The 25,426-nt window shown below is 39.3% G+C and overlaps 1 protein-coding gene and 1 non-coding gene across 6 annotated transcripts in view; one reads left to right on the forward strand and one right to left on the reverse strand.

Moving 5' to 3' along the window:
- The window catches only part of SMG6 (SMG6 nonsense mediated mRNA decay factor), a 237,989-nt gene that overhangs the window by 162,899 nt on the left and 49,664 nt on the right, over positions 1 to 25,426 (forward strand). The gene's annotated exons all lie outside the window — the stretch shown is intronic.
- On the reverse strand, positions 17,374 to 17,482 carry LOC132512407 (U6 spliceosomal RNA). The gene has a single exon (XR_009538137.1). It is a non-coding gene; the product is annotated as a U6 spliceosomal RNA (small nuclear RNA).

Here is a 25,426-nt window from a genome sequence, read left to right on the forward strand (position 1 = left end):
GTGGCTTGTCTTGTTGCGGAGCATGGGCTCTAGGTGCGAGGGCTTCAGTAGTTGTGGCACGTGGGCTCAGTAGTTGTGGCTCGTGGGCTCTAGAACGCAGGCTCGGTAGTTGTGGCACATGGGCTTAGTTGCTCCGCGGCATGTGGGATCTTCCTGGACCAGGGCTTGAAGCCGTGTCCCCTGCATTGGCAGGCGGATTCTTAACCACTGTGCCACCAGGGAAGCCCCTTTGCACAGCTTTAATTGCTATTTTGAATATTATATTTTCTAGTTGGCTATTAATGGTATAAACGTAAGTGCTATTTTTTCTATTGCTATATCTACCAACCCTAGTAGCATTAGTTCTAATGATAGATGACAGAATAACAGAAATCCTTACTTTTTTCTGACTTAAATAGCAGTGCTTCTAATCTTGTGTCATTAAATCTGCTGTTTGCCATAGATTTCTGATAAATATCTTTCATCAGGTTAAGGATGTTCCCTTCTATTCCTGGTTTGCTGAGGTTATTTTTCATCATAAATAAATGAGTTAAATTGTAGTAAATATTTTTCCTTCATCTGTTGATGATCATGTGTTATGTCTTTTTTGACCTGTTAGTATGGGAATATACATTAATACATTTCTGATGTTGAACTAAGATTACCTTCCTAAAATAGCTCAATGTGTTCTCATTCTTACTTTCACCCGTCCCAAAATGAACATATTCTGGACTATACTTGTTTCATGGGAGACACATCTTATTGTTCTTTTATTTTCTTAAATGTCTTTGCCCTGCTGCCTACGTGCCATTTATTCTTCCTTATATTTAAAAAAAAATTATGTAAAAAATATAATGTTAGGGAATAACATGACAGAATTGGAGATACAGAGGACTAATCTGGTGGCAGGGTTTAAGGAGGGGAGAAACAGTAAAAGCAAGAGGCCGGTTGGCAGTATGTTATCTAAGATTGTGGTGATGAGAATCTAGCTCAGACCAGCAGCAGCATTACAATATGACTTGGTTTTCCTAAAGTACAAGTAGGGTAAAGGAGGGAAGAATTGAACATCTTTATAAAATTTTGAGGCTAAATAACTGAAGTATTTGAGCTACTGTTGATTAAAATGGGCAGGTTGGAAAAGGAAGCCTTCGGGGATATAACATATTTGAGGTTGGAAACTTCTAAGGAGAGGATGACCACCATTGTACAGCCTCCTGGACATCAGCATGTGCAGCTCAGTGAATGCTTTTTGGTGATGTCAGTGCTGGTGAAAATGACAAAACCCTCTGAGAGGCAGTGTGGTGTAGAGGTGGAAAGAACACAAAATTCAAAATCAAGCGTTTGCATCCCAGCTCCACTTACAAAACTGTGGGCCTTAGTTTTTAAGCCTAAGAAAAAGGAATAACACCACCATCCCCATCAGTTCTGAATATTAAATGAAATAGCACTTGTGAAATAGCACTGTAAACTTTCAAATTTACACTGCTAAGGGGGTTTACAGTGGTTAGAGAGGAAGTAGGCAGGCTAGTGGTACCCTGGAATAAGGGATAAGGCAGCTAGAGGCAGCTTTTAGGATGGTTCGGCTGAAAACAGGATCAGGTGGTCTTAATATAGCTCTAGAGCAGTGCTGTCCAATAGGACTTTCTGCAGTGATAAAAATGTACTACTCTGCACTGTCTAGTATGGTAGCCAACTAGCCACATATAGCTATTGACACTTGTAATGTGGCTCGTGCCCCTGAGGAAATGATTTTTTTTAATTTTTTAAAATTGTGGTAAAATATACATAACATAAAACTTACTGTTTTAACCATTTTTTAATTGTACAATTCAGTAACATTTAAGTACATTCACAATGTTCTACAGTCATCACTCATCCATTTCTAGAACTTTTTCATCATTGCAAACAGGAACTCTGTGTCCATTAAATAAGAAATTCTCAAAAACCCCCCCAGCCCCTTGTGACCTCTAGTCTACCTTCTGTCTCATGAATTTGCATATTCGAGGTACCTCATATAGGTTGAATCATACAATATTTGTCCTTTTGTGTCTGGTTTATTTCACTTAGCATAGTGTTTTCAAGACTCATCCATGTTGTTGTCTGTGTCAGAATTTAGTTCCTTTCTATGGCTGAATAATTCTAACATATATATATATATATATATATATATATATATATATATATATATACACCACACTTTTTTCATCATTCATCTGTTGGTGGACACTTGGGTTGCTCCACCTTTTGGCTAGTGTGAGTAGTGCTACTATGAACCTTGTGTACTAGTGGTGTACAAGTATCTGTTTGAGTCCTTGCTTTCAATTCCTTGAGTATATACCTAAGAGTGTAATTGCTGAATTATATGGTAATTCTGTGTTTAACCTTTTGAGGAACCGCCAAACTGTTTTTCACAGCAGCTACACTATAGGCCCACCAGCAGTGCACAGTGGTTCCAGTTTCTCTACATCCTCACCAAAGTTCTCTTTTTTTTCTGGTTTTCTTGATAATAGCCATCCTAGTAGGTGTGAAGGGGTATATCATTGTGGTTTGGGTTTGCATTTTCCTAGGGACTAATGATGTTGAGCATCTTTTAATGTGCTTATGCCATTTGACAATTTTCTTTGGAGAAATGTCTTTTCCAGTCATTTGCCCGTTTTTGAATCAGCTTGTTTTGTTGTTGTTGAGTTGTAGGGGGTTCTTTATATATTCTGGATATCAATTCCTTAGCAGATAAATGATTTACAAATATTTTCTCCCATTCAGTACGTTGTCTTTTCACTCTCTTGATAGTGTCATTTAGTATATGAATGTTTTCAATTTTGATAAGTCCATTTTATATTTAAAACATTTTTTGCCTATGCATTTGCTGTCAGATCCAAGAAATCATTGCCAAATTCAGTGTCATGAAGATTTCCCCCTGTGTGTTCCTGTAAGAGTTTTCTAGTTTTAGCTCTTACATTTAGGTATTTGATCGATTTTGAGTTTGTTTTGTTTTTTTTGTTTTGTGTGTGGTACGCGGGCCTCTCACTGTTGTGGCCTCTCCCATTGCAGAGCACAGGCTCTGGACACGCGGGCTCAGCGGCCATGGCTCACGGGCCCAGCCGCTCCGCAGCATGTGGGATCTTCCCGGCCCAGGGCACGAACCCGTGTCCCCTGCATCAGCAGGTGGACTCTCAACCACTGCGCCACCAGGGAAGCCCTGAGTTAATTTTTTAATATGGTGTAAGATAAGGCTCCATCTTCATTCTCTTGCATGGGAATATCCAACCTTACCAACACCATTTGTTGAAGACTCTCCCCACTGAGTGGTCTTCGCACCCTTGTCAAAAATTGATTGACGGTATATAGGAAGGTTTATTTCTGGGCTCTGTGTTCTGTTCTACTAGTCTCTATGGCCTTATGCCAGTACCACACTGTTTTGATTACTGTAGCTTTGTAGTAAGTTTTGAAACTGGGAAATGTGAGTCTTCCAATTTTTGTTCTTTTTCAAAATTGTTTTGGCTATTTTGAGAGTCTATACGAATTTTAGGATCTGTTTTTCTGTTCCTGCAAAAAATGCCATTGGGATTTTGATGGGGATTGCACTGAATCTGAAGATCACTTTGAGTAGTACTGTCATCTTAACAATATTAAGTTTTCCAGCCCATGAACCTGGATGTCTTTCTATTTATTGGAACTGAATTTTTAATTATATTTAATTTTAGGTAATTTAAATTTAAGTTTAAATAGCCACATGTGGTTAATGGCTGTTGTATTAGACAGCACAGCCCTAGAGAATCATCCTCAGATTTTCTTCTTTTTTTTAAAATTAACTTTTATTGGAGTATAGTTGATTTACAATGTTGTGTTAGCTTCTGCTGTACAGCAAAGTGAATCAGTTACACATATACATATATCCACTATTTTTTAGATTCTTTTCCCAGATTTTCTTTCCTTTCTAAAACATTGGGCAATGGTGACACCTGCAGAGGCCTTGTAGTACCTGAATCATCTTTGGGCTCAGGATGACTGCACATATGGAAAGCATGCCTAGAGAGGCCTGCCTCCAGGAGGGGGTAGGTCCCTCCAGGCACACGCTCTCTCTGTCTCTGTCTCTGTCTCTCTCTCTCTCTCTCTCTCTCTCTCTGGGATATGAGACAGCCACAAGTCATGCAGCATCAGATCCTATCTCCTTCTCTGTTTTCCTTTTGGAAGTGTCTAGTTTGCTCCAGAACTTAAAAAGAACCTATTGCTGGACTTCCCTGCTGGTTCAGTGGTTAAGAATCCGCCTGCCAATGCAGGGGACACGGGTTCGAGCCCTGGTCTGGGAAGATCCCACGTGCCGCAGAGCAACTAAGCCCGTGCACCACAGCTACTGAGCCTGTGCTCCAGAGCCCGCACACCACAACTACTGAAGCCTGCGTGCCCTAAAGGCCACGCACCACAACTACTGAGCCTGCGTGCCACAACTGCTGAAACCCATGCGCCTAGAGCCCGTGTTCCACAACAAGAGAAGCCACTGCAATGAGAAGCCCGTGCACCACAAGGAAGAGTAGCCCCCGCTTGCTGCAACTAGAGAAAGCCCACGCAACAACGAAGACCCAAGGCAGCCATAAATAAATACATACATACATACATACATACATACATACATACATATATAGAGAGAGAACCTATTGCTTTCAAAAAAATTAGCAAAAGACAGACTGTCTCTGGCAGAAATGGAACTCTTTCTGCCTCTTCTTATTTTCATATAAACAGAGACTGTGGTACCGAAAATGGGTGAACTGTTTTCAAAGAAATTTCCTTTCTAAATGAAAATATTGATTATTTTAAAGCATTTATACCTTGTTCATCACGCTGATGCTATTCTCATGGGAAAAACAACAAACAACAGAAAGTGCCTTCAGATGCCAATAACTGTCATACTTCCAATTCCATTTTCCATGAGGGTCAGGAGTCCCAGAGAATCCTGCACATGAGAGACAAAAAATAAAGGATGAATACTAGAACTAACTAATTAAATAGTTAATTAATTGAACAAACTAGGGAACTCCCTTTCCATGTCCATTCTCTCTTTCCTGCCAGGTAAGAAGTAATGTTAGGGTGTAAAAGAGTTGTGTCCTTAGTACTGTTCACAGCGGTCTCCCTGCTCCCCTCCTTAGCATCTCTCTAAAGACTCTCTAGGGAGATCTGCAGATCTTCTCAGAGTAAACAGGAAAACTCAGTAAATAAAATTGGGTGTCTTAGAGCTTAGAGGCTATCACACAGCTCTTCTGGAAGAAGATGCCTTTGGCCTTGGATAGCCAGGAGCAGTAGGTTTGTGGTGTCTGTGTATCAACATTTTATTACGACTGTCTTGCAGAGGAGCCCTCCAGTCAACTTCTAGACCAGAAATGGAACCTGTTTGTCCTGGCCTGCACATAACCACTCTGCATCAGCCTCTCCTGAAGAGGCTGGAACATCTCCTGTGTATTCAGAACTGGACTGGCTCAGCAGCTACCCAGTTCTCTAAATATGCTTTCTCCACCTTACTACCCTCTAGCCTACACCCCACCTTCATTCTCATCTCTCTCCTTGTATACAGATAACTTTTTTTATTATAGCATTTGGGCTTTCCCACACTAGAATTGATCTATCACCACTCTACCAAAATTCCTATGCTAACCACTTGGGTGTTCTGGTGTCAGAACTTAGAAGTGTCCCAACTGTCCCACCCAGCTTCCTCAGCTCTCCTCTTTCTCCCCTGGGTTGTTGTGCTGGAAATGATAGTCCTCTTGGATTTCAGTGTGTGCAGTCTTCTTTGGGTGGATCCTTGAGCTGTTCACAGGAGTGCTGGTAATGTCTGGCCTTCAGTGCTGCCAAAGGCAAAAAACTGGCCTCTTCTCAGTTTAAAGCACATAGTTGGATTGCTGGGGCAGTGTTAGATGGAGGGTGGGGTGAGCAAATACCACTCTCTTCCTACTGTGTTTTCAGGAAATGATTATAAAGCAGCTATAAGTGCGAATGAAGTCTAAAGAATGGATTGGCATCCTCCCCCAACCCCTGGAAAAAAAAAACAACACATTATCACACACACACACACACACACACACACACACACACACACACACACACACACACACACACACACACACACACACACACACACACACACACACACACACACACACACACACACACACACACACACACACACACACACACACACACCCTACACTTCTCCATCAGGCTCCATCCCAGATCCACACCCTTATTGTTCTTCTGGGCTTAACGTGGTACTCTTTCAGAGCAAAGAACCTTTGTTAAACTATCTCATTCTCTTCCCTGAAAGAGAATTCAACCATAATCTGCTGAACAAGAGCTGAACTTTCCCTTTAGGCAAACTGTGAGTTCCACTTCCCTGTCCTCTGCCGTCCCAAGAGCAGTGTGGGCAGAGGCATATAAATGGGAGGAATAACCAGTGCCAAGATTTAATCCCTCAGTTAGGGCGTGGGGTTTTCAGAACTGGTAGTAAAATTGTTTGCAGAGACAGTTGTCAGTGAAGGGCCTCTCTGTGCCATCAGCATACCTCCATTCCTTTCTTCCAGCTGCCTCTTTCCCTGTACAACCCTTTCTTCTGGTACCTCCGTGAGGTCTAAGCCATATGGTTCTTACGAGTCTTGTCTGGAGTCTCCTAAAGTGTCAGATGTTGCTGTGCAGAGCACAGCATCCCTGGGTCTGCCCCTCCTCTCTCAGCAGCTGTTCGCCACTGACCGAGGTGGCGACTGAGCCTGTGTGTGGCCGGAGTCAGTGATGAGCCTCCCACCTAGGCCCGGGGAAGCCCTCAGCCAGTGTGGTTCCTGTGGCCGCAGCCAACACGCCAGAGCCCCTCGATACCTTCAGGGCTGTGGTGTAACAGCCAGCTTCGTGCGGTGGCACTGTTTAGTGTTGGCTCACTTGACTTCTCTGTCCCCACCCTCTGTGTTCAAGGGAATCTGGCCGTCGCCCAGGAGAGAAGCTGGCACTTGCAGAGTGGCTTCCTGCCGCCTCTCTTGTAGTAGGAGCCAGGTCCACCTTCCATCTCTGCCTTCCTATCCGTGTGGCAAAGGCAAAGGGCCCCTCTGTGCTCAGCCTCCCGTTGTGGGGTTTCAAGTTGCCTAAGATCAGGACGCGGCTATCTGCCAGGTTATCTGCCCAGATAAACATTTATTGTTTACAGGGACGTGTTTCAGCTGCTCTGGCTGATCCCACTGGTGAGATCTTCTAGTTTCTTGAGGTTTTCAGCCAGTATGTGGGGCCGACATCCAGACAGAGCACTGCTGGAGCTGGCGAGGGTCTCTGGGACTGGCCACCTCTGACCTAGCTCAGTCATTGCCCCTCCCCACCGGGTGCCAGAGCCAAATGTGTAAGTCTCAGTTCCCAGCCCCGCCTTCTGGGTATTGAAACTGCCTCTACATTTTCAACATCTCTAGTCTTTCAAATCTGAAGAATCATATCAGAGCCAATATTATGACACAAGCAGCTGAAGACTTCTAGTAAGTGGCGAAACCAGCATTCTGACACCCCGTTTTCCTTAATAGCTACGGAGACAAACATTTAGTGACGGCAACAAGGATAAAGATAGATTCTCTTTTTTTCATCCAAACAGCCACATCCACTGCATCCAAATATACATTGTCTTTTTATTTTCTAGTGATATAATTGATTTCCAACATTTTATTATACTGCAAAGTTGAAAGAATTTTACAATGAGCTCAACTTATCCTCAGCATCTGGATTCTGTCATCCTCATCTTAACGATACTTGCTTTGTCATGTATCTGTCTATCCATCCATCTCTCCATCCATCATGTTTCTTTTTGATCTATGTCGTCAATACATTTTCTCTAAATCCTTCAGCATGAATATATATCATTAACTAGAGTTCAGTATTCGTTGATGGCTTTTTTCTTCTGAGGTAAAATTTACATACAGTGATAGGGACAAACAGTAAGTGTACCTTCGCTAGGTTCTGGCAAATGCGTATACCTCTGTAACCCAAAACCTATCAAAATTTAGAGTCTTATTATTATTCTCCCCTATCTCCACCTTTACCCCCAGAGGCAGTCCCTGTCTTGATTTTTTTTTCCACCGTCGATGAGATTTGCCTTTTTCAGAACTTCATAAAAATGGAATCATACAGCGTATACTTTTTTGAGTAAGGCTTCTTTCATTCAGTATAAAGTTTTTGGCATTCCTCCATGTTGTTACATTTATCAGCAGTTTATTCCTTTTCGTTGCTGAGTAGTTTTCCATTTTATGAATATATCACAGTTACCCATGCTCTGATTGATGGATTGATGACTGTTTCCAGTTTCGTGCTATTATGCATATAAAGTTGCTATGAATAGTGGTACACAAACCTTTTTGTGGACATGTGTTTTCTCTTGAGTAAATGCCTAGGATTGGAATTGCTGAGTCATAGGATATATGGATGCTTTTTATTGGAGACTGCGAGACCTTTTTCCAAAGGTGATTGCACCATATTACACACTCCAGCAATGTACCAGAGTTCCAGTTGCTCCACGTCCTCATTTGCGGGAGGAGGGCGGTACATCATTTTGGGTTTTAATTTGCATTTCCCTGATGACTAATATAGAATTTACATAGTTTTTCATGTCCTTACTGGCCATCTGTATATCTTCTTTGTGAAGGGTCTGTTTTAGATCTGTTGCCCATTTTCTTTGAGTTGTTTGTTTTCTTGTTATTGAGTTATAAGATTTCTTTATGTATTCTGGATACAAGTACTTTGTCAAATATATATGTTTTGTGAATGTTTTCACTCAGTACATGGCTTGCCTGTTTGTTTTCCTAACAGTGTCTTGCTGAACAGAAGTTTTTAATTTTGATGCAATCTAATTTATCATGTTTTTGTTTTATGGCTATTACTTTATGAGAGCTTGAAAACCCAAGCTCTCCCCCGCCACCCCTCCCCACAGCAGTTTCTCCTATTATTAGCATTTTGTATTAGTGTAGCCCGTTTGTTACAACTGATGAGCAAATATTGGTACATTATTATTAACTACAGTCCATTAGGGTTTACATTATTTACATTACTTACACTAGGGTTTACTCTTTGTGTTGTACATTCTGTGGGTTTTGACAATATTTAATGACACGTACCTACCATTATAGTATCAGACACAAGATACCCTGTCTGATACTAAAGATTCTCTGTGCTCCACCTGTTCTTTCCTCCCTCGATCTTCTAGCCCCTGGCAACCACTGGTCTTATTTCTGTCTCTATAGTTTTGCCTTTTCTAGAGTGTCATACAGCTAGAAGCATACAAGCTTTGGAATCACATTTAGCCTTTTCAGATGGTCTTCTTTCACTTAACTATACATTTAAGGTTGTTTTTATGGCGTGATAACTCATTTCTTTTTATTCCTGAATAATATTCCATGGCATGAAACAATGATATTTATTTTTATTCCTGAATAATATTCATGGTATGGACATACCACAGTTTGTTTATCCATTCACCTACCGAACATCTCGGTTACTTACAAGTTTTGGCAATTATGAATAAAGCCACTATAAACATTTTTATATGGAGGTAAGTTTTCACCTTATTTAGGTAGATACGAAGAACTACAATTGCTAGATCATATGGTAAGACTATGTGTAGCTTTGTAAGACACTGCCCAGCTGCCTTCAATATAGCTGTACCATTTTGCATCCTGCCAGCAATGAATGGAAGTTCCTGTTGCTTCACAGCCTCACCAGCATTTGGTGTTGTCCGTATTTTAGATTTTAGCCATTCTAATAGGTATGTACTGGTAGCTCGTTATTGTTTTAATTTGCAATTTTTTAATGATTTATGATGTTGAGCATCTTTTCATATGTTTGCCATCTGTATATTTAGTTCATTGAGCTATCCAGATTTTTTGCCCATTTTTTAATTTGGTTGTTTGTTTTCTTATTGTTAAGTTTTATGAGTCACTGATTGATTTTTAAATGTTTAAACAACATTGCATTACTTGAATAAACCCTATTTGCTGTATTGGATTTGCCAATATTTTTGGTAAGGATGTTTGTCTGTGTTCATGAGGAATATTTATGTTGTTATATCTTGTCAGGTTTTGGAATTAGAGTTCTGCTGACCTCATTGAATGGCTTGGGAAGTTTAATCTCCTCTTTCTCCTCCATTTTCCAGAAGAGTTTGTGCAATATTGGTGGGGTTTTTTTTTTTTAATAAATTTATTTATTTATTTATTTTTGGCTGTGTTGGGTCTTCATTGCTGTGCGCGGGCTTTCTCTAGTTGCAGCAAGCAGGGGCTACTCTTCGTTGTGGTACACGGGCTTCTCATTGCGGTGGCTTCTCTTGTTGCGGAGCACGGGCTCTCTAGGCGCGCAGGCTTCAGTAGTTGTGGTGCACAGGCTCAGTAGTTGTGGCTCACGGGCTCCAGAGTACAGGCTCAGTAGTTGCAGCGCACAGGCTTAGTTGCTCCGTGGCATGTGGGATCTTCCTGGACCAGGGCTTGAACCCTTGTCCCCTGCATTGGCAGGTGGATTCTTAACCACTGTGCCACCAATACTGGTGTTAAATCTAAGTTGGCAAACTTGTTGGCATAAAATGGTTCATAATAATGTCTTGCTATTATTTTGATGTCTGTAGGATCTGTATGTAGTGACATATGGATTATTTAGACGTGTGTGGTTTAATTTCCAAATATTTGGGGTTTTCCTGGATATCTTATTGTTACTGATTCCTAATTTAATTCCATTGTGATCAGAGAGCATACTTGGCATTATTTCAGTCCTTTTAAAATTTATTGAGACTTGTTTTATGGCTTAGCACGTATCTATGTTGAAGACCATAACTATGTACAATGGAAAGAATGTATTCTGTATGTTGGCCATAGTGTTTTATAAATATCAATTAGGTTGAAGTGGTTGATCGTGTTGAGATCCTCTATGTCTTTACTAATATTTTGTCTAGGTGCTCTATTAATTTTTGAGAGGAGGTACTTCCCTGGTGGCGCAGTGGTTAAGAATCTGCCTGCCAATGCAGGGGACATGGGTTTGATCCCTGGTCTAGGAAGATCCCACATGCCGTGGAGCAACTAAGCCTGTGCGCCACAACTACTGAGCCTGTGCTCTAAAGCCCGCGAGCCACAACTACTGAGCCCACCCGCCTCAACTGCTGAGCCCAGACACCACAACTACTGAAGCCCACGCCCTCTAGGGCCTGCGTGCTGCGACTATTGAAGCCCACGCATCTAGAGCCCATGCTCCGCAACAGGAAAAGCCACTGCAGTGAGAAGCCTGCTCACCACAACGAAGAGTAGCCTCTGCTCGCCACAATAAAGACCCAATGCAGCCATTAATTAATTAATTAATTAAAAAATTTCTGAGAGGGGAATGTTAAAATCTCCAAATATGATTGTGGATTTTCTGTTCTTCCCTTTAACTCTGTCAGTTTTTGTTTCCTGTATTTTGCAGGTCTCTTACTAGGCACATACACCGTTATGACTGTTATATCTTCCTGATGAATTGACCATCTTATCATTGTGAAATGCCCCTCTTTCATCTCTGATAATACTTTGCCTTGAAATTAATTCCTTTCTGATATTAATATAGCCACTCCAGTCTTCTTTCAATCATTTTTTAAAAAGTATTTGTTTATTTGGTTGCACCGGGTCTTAGTTGCAGAAAGCAGGCTCCTTAGTTCAGGCTCGCAGGACTCCTTAGTTGTGGCTTGCCGGTTCCTTAGTTGCAGCACGTGGGCTCCTTAGTTGTGGCATGCGAACTCTTAGTTGCAGCATGCATGTGAGATCTAGTTCCCTGACCAGGGATCAGACCCAGGCCCCCTGCATTGGGAGTGCGGAGTCTTATCCACTGCACCACCAGGAAAGTCCCTCCAGTCTTCTTTTGTTTATTATTTGCATGGTGTATCTTTTCCCATCCATTTGCTTTTAACCAGTCTGTATCTTTATATGTAAAGTGTGTCTCTTATTGACAGCATGTAGCTGGGTCTTACTTTTCAATCCATACTGACAATCTCCTCCTTTCAAGTGAAGTATTTAGTTTATTAACAGTTAATGTAATATCCCTGTGGTTGAATTTAGGTTTACAGTTTTGTTAGTTGTTTTCTGTTTTGTCCCTTCTGATTTTTTGTTCCTTCTTTTTTTCTTTTCCTCCATTTTGTATCTTCCTTTTGCACCTACTTTCCTGACTTCTTTTAGATTATATGATTTTTCTTTTAGAATTCCATTTTAAATTATTTATTGGCATTTTAACTATTTGTTTGCAGTTTTTTAGTGGTGGCTCTGTAGATTATAGTATATTTAATACATCCTTAACTTTTCAGACTACTTAGAGTTGCTGTTGTACCACTTCACATAAAATGTAGAAATCTTGCAACCATACAGTTCCAGTTACCCATTGCTCTTTTATTATTATAGTTGTTATATGGTGTATACCATATACTATAACATACATATGTATATAATATACTGTATACATTATAAACTCCACATGACAGTGTTATGGGGTTGTTTTTGGTCTTTGGATTTTTACTTCAAAGACATGCAAATTTTATTTCTACTAACTTAATATTAGCAAACATTTGAAATAATGCTAAATCCTTGTGTTGATAAGGTGTTGTTTGTGTATCTGTGGTAAAATATATGTAACATTGGGAATTCTGTGGCGGTCCAGTGGTTGGGACTCCATGCTTTCACTGCTGGGGGCCCAGGTTCAGTCCCTGGTCAGAGAACTAAGATCCTGCAAACTGCTGGATATATATAATAGATAGGTAGATAGATAGATAGATAGATAGATAATAAAATTTACCATTTAATCTATTTTTTCTTTTGTTGAATGTGCTTTTGGTGTCATATGCAGGAAATCATTACAAAATCCAATGTCATAAAGATTTTCTCCTGTTTTATTCTAAGAGTTTTATAGTTTAAGAGTTTATAGTTTTATAGCTCATAAGTTTAGATCTTTGACCCATTTTGAGTTAATTTTTATGTATGGTGTTAGGTAAGGAACCAGCCTCATTCATTGGAATGGGGATATCCAGTTTGTAAAATGTTATAATTTTGCATTAAACAAATCTATGTATCTTTTTTAGTTTAAAAGGGTAGAAAAATTGTTGTTTGTATTTACCCAGGTATTTACCATTTCTTTGTGAAGAGCCAAGTATACAAGTGGTATTGTTTTCCTCTGGCTTGAAGAGCTTTTGGCTTTTCTTGTAAGGCATATCTGCTAAAATTCCCTTAGTATTCTTTTATCAGAAAATGTCTCTATTTCACTTCCTTCTTTAAAGATCTCTTCACTGGATGTAGAAAATTTTCAGTACTTTAAATATGTTCATCCATTGTCTTATGGCCTGTATAGTTTCTGATAAGACATTAATCAGCCCTTGTTCAAACTGTTGTTCTGTATATGTGATGGGTCGTTTTTCTCTGGCTGCTTTCTATATTTTCTCTATAATCTGGTATTCAGTAGTTTGACTATGATATTCTAGGCATGATTTTCTTTGTATTTAGCCTGCTTGGGGTTAACTGTGCTCTTGAATCTACAGATTGTCTTTCACCAAATTTGGGCGACTTTCAGACATTATTACTGAAGTTAATTTTTTCTGCTCCAGTCCCTTCTCCTTCTGGGATTCAATTACATGTATGTTAGGCCTATTGTCACCCAAATCAGGGGCTTTATTAATTTTTCTTTTTTTCCTCTTGTTTAGATTGGATGATTTCTATTCTGACTTCAGATTTACTCACTTCTTTGTCATCTCCATTTCCTTTTTTTTTTTTTTTTTTGAAGCCTTTTTTTGGCTGCATTGGGTCTTCATTGCTGCGCACAAGCTTTCTCTAGTTGTGGCGAGCGGGGGCTACTCTTTGTTGTGGCACACGGGCTTCTTATTGTGGTGGCTTCTCTTGTTGCGGAGCACAGGCTCTAGGTGTGTGGGCTTCAGTAGTTGTGGCACGTAGGCTCAGTAGTTGTGGCTCTCAGGCTCTAGAGAGCAGGCTCAGTAGCTGTGGCGCACGGGCTTAGTTGCTCTGCGGCATGTGGGATCTTCCCAGACCAGGGCTCAAACCCATGTCCCCTGCGTTGGCAGGAGAATTCTTAACCACTGCACCACGAGGGAAGCCCCTCCATTTCCTTTTAAGCACATCCAGTGACTTTCTTACTTCAGATATTAGATTATTGGGTTTGTTTTGTTTTGCTTCTGGTTTTGTTTTGTTTTTGTTTTTTCAGTCCTAGACTTTTCATTTGGTTCTTTTTCATAGTTTCTCTTTCTCTGCTGAGATTTCCTATCTTTTCATTTATTTCAGTCATTTTCCTTTTTCTCAGTGTAACTTTTTCCATATTAGTAACTTTTTCCATAGTTTTAGTAACTTTTTCCATAATCATTATAGTAACTTTTTCCATAATCTCTCTGTTAATTCTAACATTTGTGTCATTTCAGAGGTGATCTCCATTTACTGTCTTTTCTCTTAAGAATAGGTCACATTGGGCTTCCCTGGTGGCGCAGTGGTTGAGAGTCCGCCTGCCAGTGCAGGGGGCGCGGGTTCGTGCCCCAGTCTGGGGGGATCCTGCGTGCCGCGGAGCGGCTGGGCCTATGGGCCGTGGCCGCTGGGCCTGCGCGTCCGGAGCCTGTGCTCCGTGGCGGGAGAGGCCACGGCGGTGAGAGGCCCGCGCACCACAAAAAAAAAAAAAAAAAAAAGAATAGGTCACATTAAATACTGTATGACATAACTTATATGTGGAAGCTAAAAACTACAACAGGATTTCCCTGGCAGTCCAATGGTTAAGACTCTGGACTTCCACTGCAGGGGGCACAGGTTTGCTCCCAGGTTGGGGAAATAAGATCCTGCATGCCATGTGGCATGGCCAAAAACAAACAAACAAAACTAGTGAATATAACAAAAAAGCAGCAAACTCACAGATACAGAGAACAGACAAATTGTTACCAGTGGGGAGAGGGAAGAGGGGCGATATAGGGGTAGGAGAGTAGGAGGTACAAACTATTAGGTATAAAGTAAGCTACAAGGATATATTGTACAACAAGGGGGGAATATAGCCAGTATTTTATAATAATTATAAAATGGAGTATAACCATTAAAAATTGTGAATCACTATATTGTATACCTATAAGTTATACATAAAGTATACTTCAATAAAAAATTTTTAATAAAAGAGTAGTTCACATTTTCCTGGTTCTTTGTATATTGAGTAATTTGGGGTTTTATCCTGGAATTGTAAATGTCATGTGGATTTTGTTTTATTCCTGCAGAGAGGGTTGATGCTTTAGTGTATCAGGCTTTTCAGTTGGTTGGACTCAAACTGCAGTAGGTCAAACATCCATTCCGTTTGTCTGGGTTTTGTTTGTTTGTTTGTTTTTTACATTTAATCTACACATGCATGATTCAGAAGTCAGCAGTGAATTTGAGTATTGTGTATACACAGAATATGGGGCTTCCTCTCTCTGGCTACCCCCTTTATGGGATTTCCTCCCTTGCTTTTTAGCAGCTGTGATTGTCTTGAATTTTGTCCTTTGTTTCTTCAGGCTATTAAAGACTGGATTTTTCAGCAGAGTTTTAGCTGTGCTGTATGGTGCCACCAACTGTCCCAGCTCCTTCTTCTGAGTGTCAGTATCCCTCACAGATCTGCCTAGTTTGGTTCATTCTCTAGTGCCTTTGGGTATTTGTTTTTATAATTTTACCCTGAGTTTATCATTGTTATTCACAGGAAATTTAATCCAGTAGGAACTTACTTAGTCATATTGGAAGCAGAACTCCTGCACCAGCTAATTTAGAAATTTGTGCATGTGTATATTAGTGCTATTTCTACCACCAGAGTTTTGGGACCTCTGCTTTCTGGAATCCATGAGTCAATCTTTTGAATATCCTTAAAGGTGGCAAACCTTCAGACTTTAAGTCTCACTTTGATTTTTTTATGTTAATTTTTATCGGCGTATCGTTGATTTACAGTGTTGTGTTCGTTTTTTTGTTTTTTAATTTAAATAGCCAGAATAACACTTGGAGTCAAGAATAGTAAACATTTTTTCCAGTAAACAATAAATACAGTGAGCAAGTTGAGTTATTCCTTTTTAAGGTCAAAAATAACATGGATCTTTGAAATAAGGAGAATTACCACTAAAATTAATAAACTGATTTTGAAAATGTTTAAAAGAGAAATTCTCAGGTACTTTTGAGCATTGACATGTTTATGTCTTCTTAAGGAGTTACCTTCTCATATCCTTTGCCTGTTTTGTATTGGAATATTTTTCACTTACTGTTTTTTTTTTGAAAAGGCCTTCCTAACAAGGGTTGGAACCCTTTTCAATCATTTATATTCAAAGTATTTTATACTATTTGTCACTTACCTTCCATTATTTATGGGATCTTTCTCAAATGTAAATGATTTAAAATTTTGTGTAGCCAAATCTTCTGTTTTCCCTTTATGAACTTTGTTTTTATGTTTTAAAAAGTCTTCCTAACGTCAAACCAAATGAATAATCATATTTTCTTCTCATTATTTTACTTTTTGAAAAATTATTATTAAAACTTTTATCTGAATTTATTTTGCTGAATGATGTGAGATAGAGATCTAACTTAATTTTTTCAAAATAGTTTAAAAATAGCATCATTTATTGAATAGTTTATTCTGTTTCTACTTAACTAAAAGTTAAGCTTCATCATACACTAGATATATGTATACACTATACTAGAATCTATATGTATAGATAGATATAGATGCATCCTAGCGTGTGTTTCTAGGAATTTTTTTTGTTTTATGTTTGTCTATTCTTGAAACATAACTTTGTCGTTTTAGTTACTCTAGCTTTGTAATGTGTTTTAATACTAGTGATGTGAGTTTACACACATTCCTTTACATATTTTATTGCAATATACCTTTGGCTTTTTCTACCTAGTTATGCTTTTTTTTTTTTTTTTTTTTTTTTTTTTTTGTGGTACACGGGCCTCTCACTGTTGTGGCCTCTCCCGTTGCGGAGCATAGGCTCCAGACGTGCAGGCTCAGCGGCCATGGCTCACGGGCCCAGCCGCTCCGCGGCATGTGGGATCCTCCCGGACCGGGGCACGAACCTGCGTCCCCTGCATCGGCAGGCGGACTCTCAACCACTGCGCCACCAGGGAAGCCCACCTAGTTATGCTTTATGCAAACTTCAGAATAATTTTAAATCCCACTCCACCTCCCAAAAAAAAATCCTCATGGTATCTTTTTATTGAGATATAATTAACATACAGCATATTAGTTTTAGGTATACAATATAATGATTAGATATATGGATATATTGTGAAATGATCACAACAATAAGTCTAGATAACATCCATTACCACACACAGTTACAAATTTCTTTTTCTTGTGATGAGAACTTTTGAGATTTACTCTCTTAGCAACTTACAAATATACAGTAAAAATATGGACCATATTACAAATTTGCACATCATCCTTGAGCAGGGGTCATGCTAATCTTCTCTCCATTGTTCCAGTTTTCACTATATGTGCTGCCAAAAACGAGCACTCCTCATGGTATTTTGATTGGAATTGCATTCACTTTAAAAATATCTTTGGGGGCTTCGCTGGTGGTCCAGTGGGAAGACTCTGGGCTCCCAGTGCAGGGGGCGTGGGTTCAATCCCTGGGCAGGGAACTAGATCCCGCATGCATGCCGCAACTAAGAGTTCACATGCCTCAATTAGTCCGCATACCGCAACTAAAGAAGCCCTCATGCCACAACTAAGAGGCCACATGTCACAACTAAAAAAAGATCCCACATGCTGCAGCGAAGATCCCGCATGTCGCAACTAAAAACCAATGCAGGGACTTCCCTAGTGGCGCAGTGGTTGAGAATCTGCCTGCCAATGCAAGGGACACGGGTTTGAGCCCTGGTCCGGGAAGATCCCACATACCATGGAGCAGCTAAGCCCATGCACCACGACTACTGAACCTGCACTCTAGAGCCCGCAAGCCACAGTTACTGAGCCCACGTGCCACAACTACTGAAGCCCGCGCGCCTGGAGCCCGTGCTGTGCAACAAGAGAAGCCACCTCAATGAGAAGTCCATGCACCTCAACAAAGAGTAGCCCCTGCTCACTGCAACTAGAGAAAGCCTGCGTGCAGCAACAAAGACCCAACGCAGCCAAAAATAAAATAAATAAATTTATTTTAAAAAAAGCCAGCGCATCCAAAGTAAATAAATAATAAATACATAAATAAAAATTTTAGAAATAAAAATATCTTTGAAGAAAATTTTACATTGTTATAAGTTTTCTTATTAGGTCAAAGTAGTCTCTGGATATCAGTTCTTTTATGTCTCCACGTTTTTTCATTGATTTTCTTGCTATAATGAATGGAATTTTTTCCATTCCACCTTCTACGTAGTACTTGGGAAAAGCTAACATTTATATTCAGCTATCACATCAAATTCTCTTATTGATTCTTTTTTTAGCCAATCACTTATTTCTTTCATTAATTTATGTGATGTGTTTTTTCTTTCTTTTTATTTTTTATTGAAGTATAGTATAGTTGAATTACAGTGTTGTGTTAATTACTGCTATATAGCACAGTGACTCAGTTATACATATATATACATTCTTCTTGATATTCTTTTCCATTATGGTTTATATATAGTTCCGTGTGCTATACAGTAGGACCTTTTTGTTTATCCATTCTATATACACCAGTTTGCATTTGCTAATCCCAAACTACCACTCGTACCCTCTCCCACCTCCCTCCCCCTTGGCAACCACCAGTCTATTCTCTATGTCCCTGATTCTGTTTCTATTTTATAAATAGGTTCATTTGTGTCATATTTGAGATTCCACATACAAGTGATATCAAATGGTACTTGTGTTTCTCTTTCTGACTTACTTAACTTAGTATGATAATCTCTAGTTGCATCCATGTTGCTGCAAATGGCATTATTTCATCCTTTTTTATGGCTGAGTAGTATTCCATTGTATATATATGTACCCATCTTCTTTATTTATTTACTTATTTTTAACAGATCTTTATTGGAGTACAATTACTTCATAATACTGTTAGTTTCTGTTGCACAACAAAGCAAATCAGCCATATGCATGCACATGTCCCCACATCCCCTCCATCTTGAGCCTCCCTCCCACTCTCCCTATCCCACCCCTCTAGGTCATTGCAAAGCACTGAGCCAATCTCCCTGTGCTGTGCTGCTGCTTCCCACCAGCCAACTATTTTATATTCACTAGTGTATGTATGTTGATGCTACTCTTACTTCACCCCAGCTTTGCCCTCCCACCCCATGTCCTCAAGTCCATTCTCTATGTCTGTCTCTTTATTCCTGCCCTGCAACTAGGTTCATCAGTACCATTTCTTTTTTTTGTTATTAGATTCCATATATATGTGTTAGCATACGGTATTTGTTTTTCTCTTTCTGACTTACTTCACTCTGTATGACAGACTCTGAGTCCATCCACCTCACTACAAATAACTCAGTTTTGTTTCCTTTTATGGCTGAGTAATATTCCACTGTATATATGTACCACATCTTCTTTATCCATTCATCCATCGATGGACATTTAGGTTGGTTCCATGTCCTGGCATTGTAAATAGTGCTGCAATGAACGTTGTGGTAAAAGAGTGAAATTAGAACACTACCTAACACCGTACACAAAAGTAAACTCCAAATGGATTAAAGACTTAAATGTAAGACCAGACGCTATAAAACATGTAGAGGAAAACATAGGAAAAACACTCTTTGACATAAAGCACAGCAAAATCTTTTTTGACCCACCTCCTAGAGTAATAGAAATAAAAACAAAAATAAACAAGTGGAACTTAATTAAACTTAAAAGCTTTTGCACAGCAAAGGAAACCATAAACAAGACAAAAAGACAGCCCTCAGAATGGGAGAAAATATTTGCAAATGAAACAACAGACAAAGGGTTAATCTCCAAAATATACAAACAGCTCATGGAGCTCAATATCAAAAAAACAGTCCAGTTAAAAAATGGACAGGAGACCTAAATAGACATTTTTTTCTATGATGAAATAGACATTTCATCATACACATGGCAAAGAGGCACGTGAAAAGATGCTCAACATCACTAATTATTAGAGAAATGCAAATCAAAACTACAATGGGGTATCACCTCACGCCGATCAGAATGGTCATTATCAAAAAAGCTAGAAACAATAAATGCTGGAAAGGGTGTGGTGAAAAGGGAACCTTCTTACACTGCTGGTGAAAATGTAAATTGATACAACCACTATGGAAAACAGTATGGAGGTTCCTTAAAAAACTAAAAGTAGAACTACCACATGACCCAGAAATCCAACTACTGGGCATATACCCTGAGAAAACCATAATTCAGAAAGAGACATGCACCACAACATTCATGGCAGCACTATTTACAATAGTCAGGACATGGAACCAACCTAATTTCATTCTTTTACATGTAGCTGTCCAGTTTTCCCAGCGCCACTTATTAAAGAGGCTGTCTTTTCTCCATTGTATGTTCTTGCCTCCTTTGTTGTAAATTAGGTGACCATATGTGCGTGGGTTTATCTCTGGGCTTTCTGTGCTGTACCACTGATCTGTATTTCTGTTTTTGTGCCAGTACTATACTGTCTTGATTACTGTAGCTTTGTGATATAGTTTGAAGTCAGGGAGCCTGATTCCTCCAACTCCGTTTTTCTTTCTCAAGTTTGCTTTGGCTATTCAGGGTCTGTTGTGTTTCCATACGAATTGTAAGATTTTTTTGTTCTAATTCTGTGAAGGATGCCATTGGTAGTTTGATAGGGATTGCATTGAATCTGTAGATTGCTTCAGGTAGTATAGTCATTTTCACAATGTTGATTCTTCCAATCCAAGAACATGGTGTATTTCTCCATCTGTTTATGTCATCTTTGATTACTTTCATCAGTGTTTTATAGTTTTCTGAGTACAAGTCTTTCACCTCCTTAGGCAGGTTTATCCCTAGGTATTTTATTCTTTTTGTTGCAGTGGTAAATGGGATTGTTTCCTTAATTTCTCTTTCTGATTTTTCATTGTTGATGTATAGGAATGCCAGAGATTTCTGTGCATTAATTTTATATCCTGCAACCTTACCAAATTCATTGATTAGTTCTTGTAGTTTTCTGGTGGCATCTTTAGGATTTTCTATGTATAGTGTCATGTCATTGACAAATAGTGACAGTTTTACTTATTCTTTTCCAATTTATATTCCTTTTATTACTTTTTCTTCTCTGATTGCTGTGGCTAGGACTTCCAAAACTATGTTAAATAATAGTGGCAAGAGTGGACATCCTTGTCTTGTTCCTGATCTTGGTGGAAATGTTTTCAGTTTTTCACCATTGAGTGTGATGCTTGCTATGGGTTTGTCATATATGGCCTTTATTATGAGGTAGGTTCCCTCTATGCCCATTTTCTGGAGAGCTTTTATCATAAATGGGTGTTGAATTTTGTCAGAAGCTTTTTTGCATCTATTGAGATGATCATGTGGTTTTTATTCCTTAATTTGTTAATGTGGTGTATCACATTGATTGATTTGCATGTATTGAAGAATCCTTGAATCCCTGGGATAAATCAAACTTGATAATGGTATATGATCCTTTTTTTAAAAAATAAATTTATGTATTTATTTTAAATTTATTTATTTTTGGCTGCCTTGGGTCTTTGTTGCTGTGCGCAGGCTTTCTCTAGTTGTGGAGAGCAGGGGCTACTCTTTGTTGTGGTGTGTGGGCTTCTCATTGCAGTCATTTCTCTTGTTGCAGAGCACGGGCTCTGGGTGTGCAGCTTCATAGTTGTGGCATGTGGGCTCAGTAGTTGTGGCTTGCAGGCTCTAGAGCACAGGCTCAGTAGCTGTGGCACACAGGCTTAGTTGCTCCACGGCATGTGGGATCTTCCCAGACCAGGGCTCGAACCCCTGTCCCCTGCATTGGCAGGCGGATTCTTAACCACTACATCACCAGGGAAGTCCCTGTGTATGATCTTTTTAATGTGCTGTTGGATTCTGTTTGCTAGTATTTTGTTCATTACTTTTGCATCTATGTTCATCAGTGATATCGGTCTATAATTTTCTTTTTTTGTGATATCTTTTTCTGGGTTTGGTATCAGGGTGATGGTGTCTCCATACAATGAATTTGGGAGTGTTCCTCCCTCTGCAATTTTTTGGAATAGTTTGAGAAGGATCGATATTAGCTGTTCTCTAAATATTTGACAGAATTAGCCTGTGAAGCCATCTGGTCCTGGACTTCTGTTTGTGGAAGATTTTTAATTATGGTTTCAATTTCATTACTTGTGATAGGTCTGTTTATATTTTCTAATTCTTCCTGGTTCAGTCTTGGAAAATTGTACCTTTCCAAGAATTTGTCCATTTCTTCGTGGTTGTCCATTTTATTGGCATATAGTTGTTTGTAGTAGTCTCTTATAATCCTTTGTATTTCTGCAGTGTCAGTTGTGATTACTCCTTTTTCACTTCTAATTTTATTTCTGTGCGTCATCTCCCTTTTGTTCTTGATGAGTCTAGCTAAGGATTTATCAATTTTGTTTATCTTCTCAAAGAACCAGCTTTTAGTTTTATTTATCTTTGCTATTGTTTTCTTCATTTCTATTTCATTTATTTCTGCTCTGATCTTTATGATTTCTTTCCTTCTACTGACTTTGGGTTTTCCTTGTTTTTCTCTCTCTAGTTGCTTTAGGTGTAGGGTTTGATTGTTTATTTGAGATTTTTCTTGTTTCTTGAGGTGAGATTGAATTGCTATAAACTTCCCTCTTAGAACTGCTTTTGCTGCGTCCCATAGGTTTTGGGTCATTGTGTTTTTATTGTCATTTGTTTCTAGGTATTTTTTCATTTCTTCTTTGATTTCTTCAGTGATCTGTTGGGTATTTAGTAGTGCACTGTTTAGCCTCCATGTATTTGTGTTTCTTATAGTTTTTTTCACATCATCTTTATATGTGATGTGTTAAATTAATGTTTTCTAAACTTGACTTGTCATTTTCTTACTGGGATGAACACTATTTGGGTTATATATATATATATATATATTATTTTTATTTATTTCTTTATTTATTTTTGCTGCATGCGGGCCTCTCACTGTTGTGGCCTCTCTCGTTGCGGAGCACAGGCTCCGGACGCGCAGGCTCAGTGGCCATGGCTCATGGGCCCAGCCGCTCCGCGGCATGTGGGATCTTCCCGGACCGGAGCACGAACCCGTGTCCCCTGCATCAGCAGGTGGACTCTAAACCACTGCGCCACCAGGGAAGCCCTTGGGTTATATTTTAATGGTCTGCTACGTTTGATTTGCTGTGGTTTTACCTAGGATATTTACATCCATTTCCGTGTTGGGCCTGGCCTCTCTTTTCTGTCTCTGCTGTTTTTTCTTTGAGTGTTGGAGTATTTGGGTGTACTGACTTCATACAAAGAAATGGGAAGCAGCTTTTCTTTTTCTGTGACCTGGCAAGTATATAGTGTGTATTACTTAAAGAGTCGTTCTTGACTCTCTCTCTCATACTCTACCTTCAGCCTCTCAGCAGTCGTCCTTTCACTCTACCTTTGTAATCTGTACAGAATCCAGCCATTTAACCATTTCTAGTAGTACCACCCTTATCCAAAATGTTACCTTCTCTTGCTTAAACTATTACTATAGGCATGTTGTGATCGTTGTCCCCCTTCAGTGTAGTCTCAACACAGCAGCCAGTGTGATCTTTTAAGAGGTAAGCTGGATTGGTTAACACCACTGCCAAGCCCCTTCAGAGGATTCCTATCTCACTCATAAAAGATATCAAGCCCTTACCAAGGCTTACATCCTTTCTGACCTCATCTCCTGCCACTCTCCTATTCACTTATTCTTCACTGGTCAAACTGGCCTGCTCATTCTTTAATCATGCCAAACAACTCATGCCTCTGGGCCTTTGCACTTCTGTTCTGCTGTTACCCCCCTGCATAGTTTACTTCCTAATGTCCTTCAGATTCCTGTTCATGAGCCAACCTTATCAGAAAGTTCTTTACCAGTAATCTATAGAAATGAACAGTCTACCCCAGGCACTCTCTGTCCCCTCACTGGACTTTATTTTTCTCCTTAACACTTACCATCACCTACCTGACAATTGGTTTTTGTTTTGTTTTTGCTTTGCCTATTTATTGTCCCCCACTAGAATGTAAAAACTGTGATTTTATTTACTGTATTACTCCCCAGTGTTTAGAACAGTGCCTGGAGAATGGATCCCTCCCCATACCATTAACAAATATTATTGGCTGAATAGGTAAGTGAACTGAAGGAACTTACCTATAAAGTCATCTCAGCCTCTAATAGTTTTGGAAAGAAAACCTTTGACACTTCCTGTTTCTGTTTCTTTGTTATGTGTTTTTTAAGATTTCTTAGTTCTTGCATCAAATTTTTAGGCAGGATTATTGAGATATAACATAAATACATATAATAAATAGTTCAACAATTTTAAGTGTTCAGTTAGATGAGTTTTGACAAAAGTATACAGTAGTGTAAATATCACCACAAGGAGGATATGGAACATTTTTATCACTTCTTGTGTCAGTTTTGTTGACTGACATTATCCAGAAAATCATCCATTTCTCTAAAATCTTCACATTTTAAAAAAATATTTTATTTATTTATTTATTTATTTTGGGGGCTGCGTTGGCTCTTAGTTGCAGCACGCAGGATCTTTCATTGCAGCGTGTGGCCTCTTTGTTGCAACATGTGGGCTTAGTTGCCCCGCAGCATGTGGGATCTTAGTTCCCCGACCAGGGATCGAACCCATGTTCCCTGCGTTGGAAGGTGGATTCTTAACCACTGGATGACCAGGGAAGTCCCTTCACATTTTTGATATCTCTTCACTAATTAAAAATTAAGGATTTGTTATAAATCTGCTTTCCATTTCTAATTTAATTTCTGTGTTCTTTGATTTTTTTCTTAAATTTGTTAGCAGTATGTGTTTCTTAGTTTTTAAAAACTAGCTTATATTTATTGTCTTCTAATTCATTAATTTTTATTTGTATCTTTATTTTCTTCCTCTTATTTTTCTTAGACTTGTTTTGTTCTCCTACTTGTGTTGGATCTTCTGTGTTCATTTGTTTCTTATTAGTTTACTTAAAAGCTTTATGGCTTTGAATATGAGATTACTAATACTTTGGCCACATTCTAATTCATTGAGATGTGTACTGTTCTAATGACCATTTTCTAAGTAGTCTTTAATTGTCATTTGATTTTTTCTCTTTGATTCTAAAGTTATTTGGGAGTTTTGTTTTTATAGTTGGATTTCTTAAACTTTTGTTACTAATTTCTACTTTGGGGTTTTTTTGGGTTTTTTTGTTTTTTTGCGGTACGCGGGCCTCTCACTGTTGTGGCCTCTCCCGTTGCAGAGCACAGGCTCCGGACGCGCAGGCTCAGTGGTCACAGCTCACGGGCCCAGCCGCTCCGTGGCATGTGGGATCTTCCCCGACCGGGGCACGAACCCGTGTCCCCTGCATCGGC

This window comes from Lagenorhynchus albirostris, chromosome 20 (genome assembly GCF_949774975.1).
Source record: "Lagenorhynchus albirostris chromosome 20, mLagAlb1.1, whole genome shotgun sequence".
In the NCBI taxonomy this organism is placed as follows: Eukaryota; Metazoa; Chordata; class Mammalia; order Artiodactyla; family Delphinidae; genus Lagenorhynchus; species Lagenorhynchus albirostris.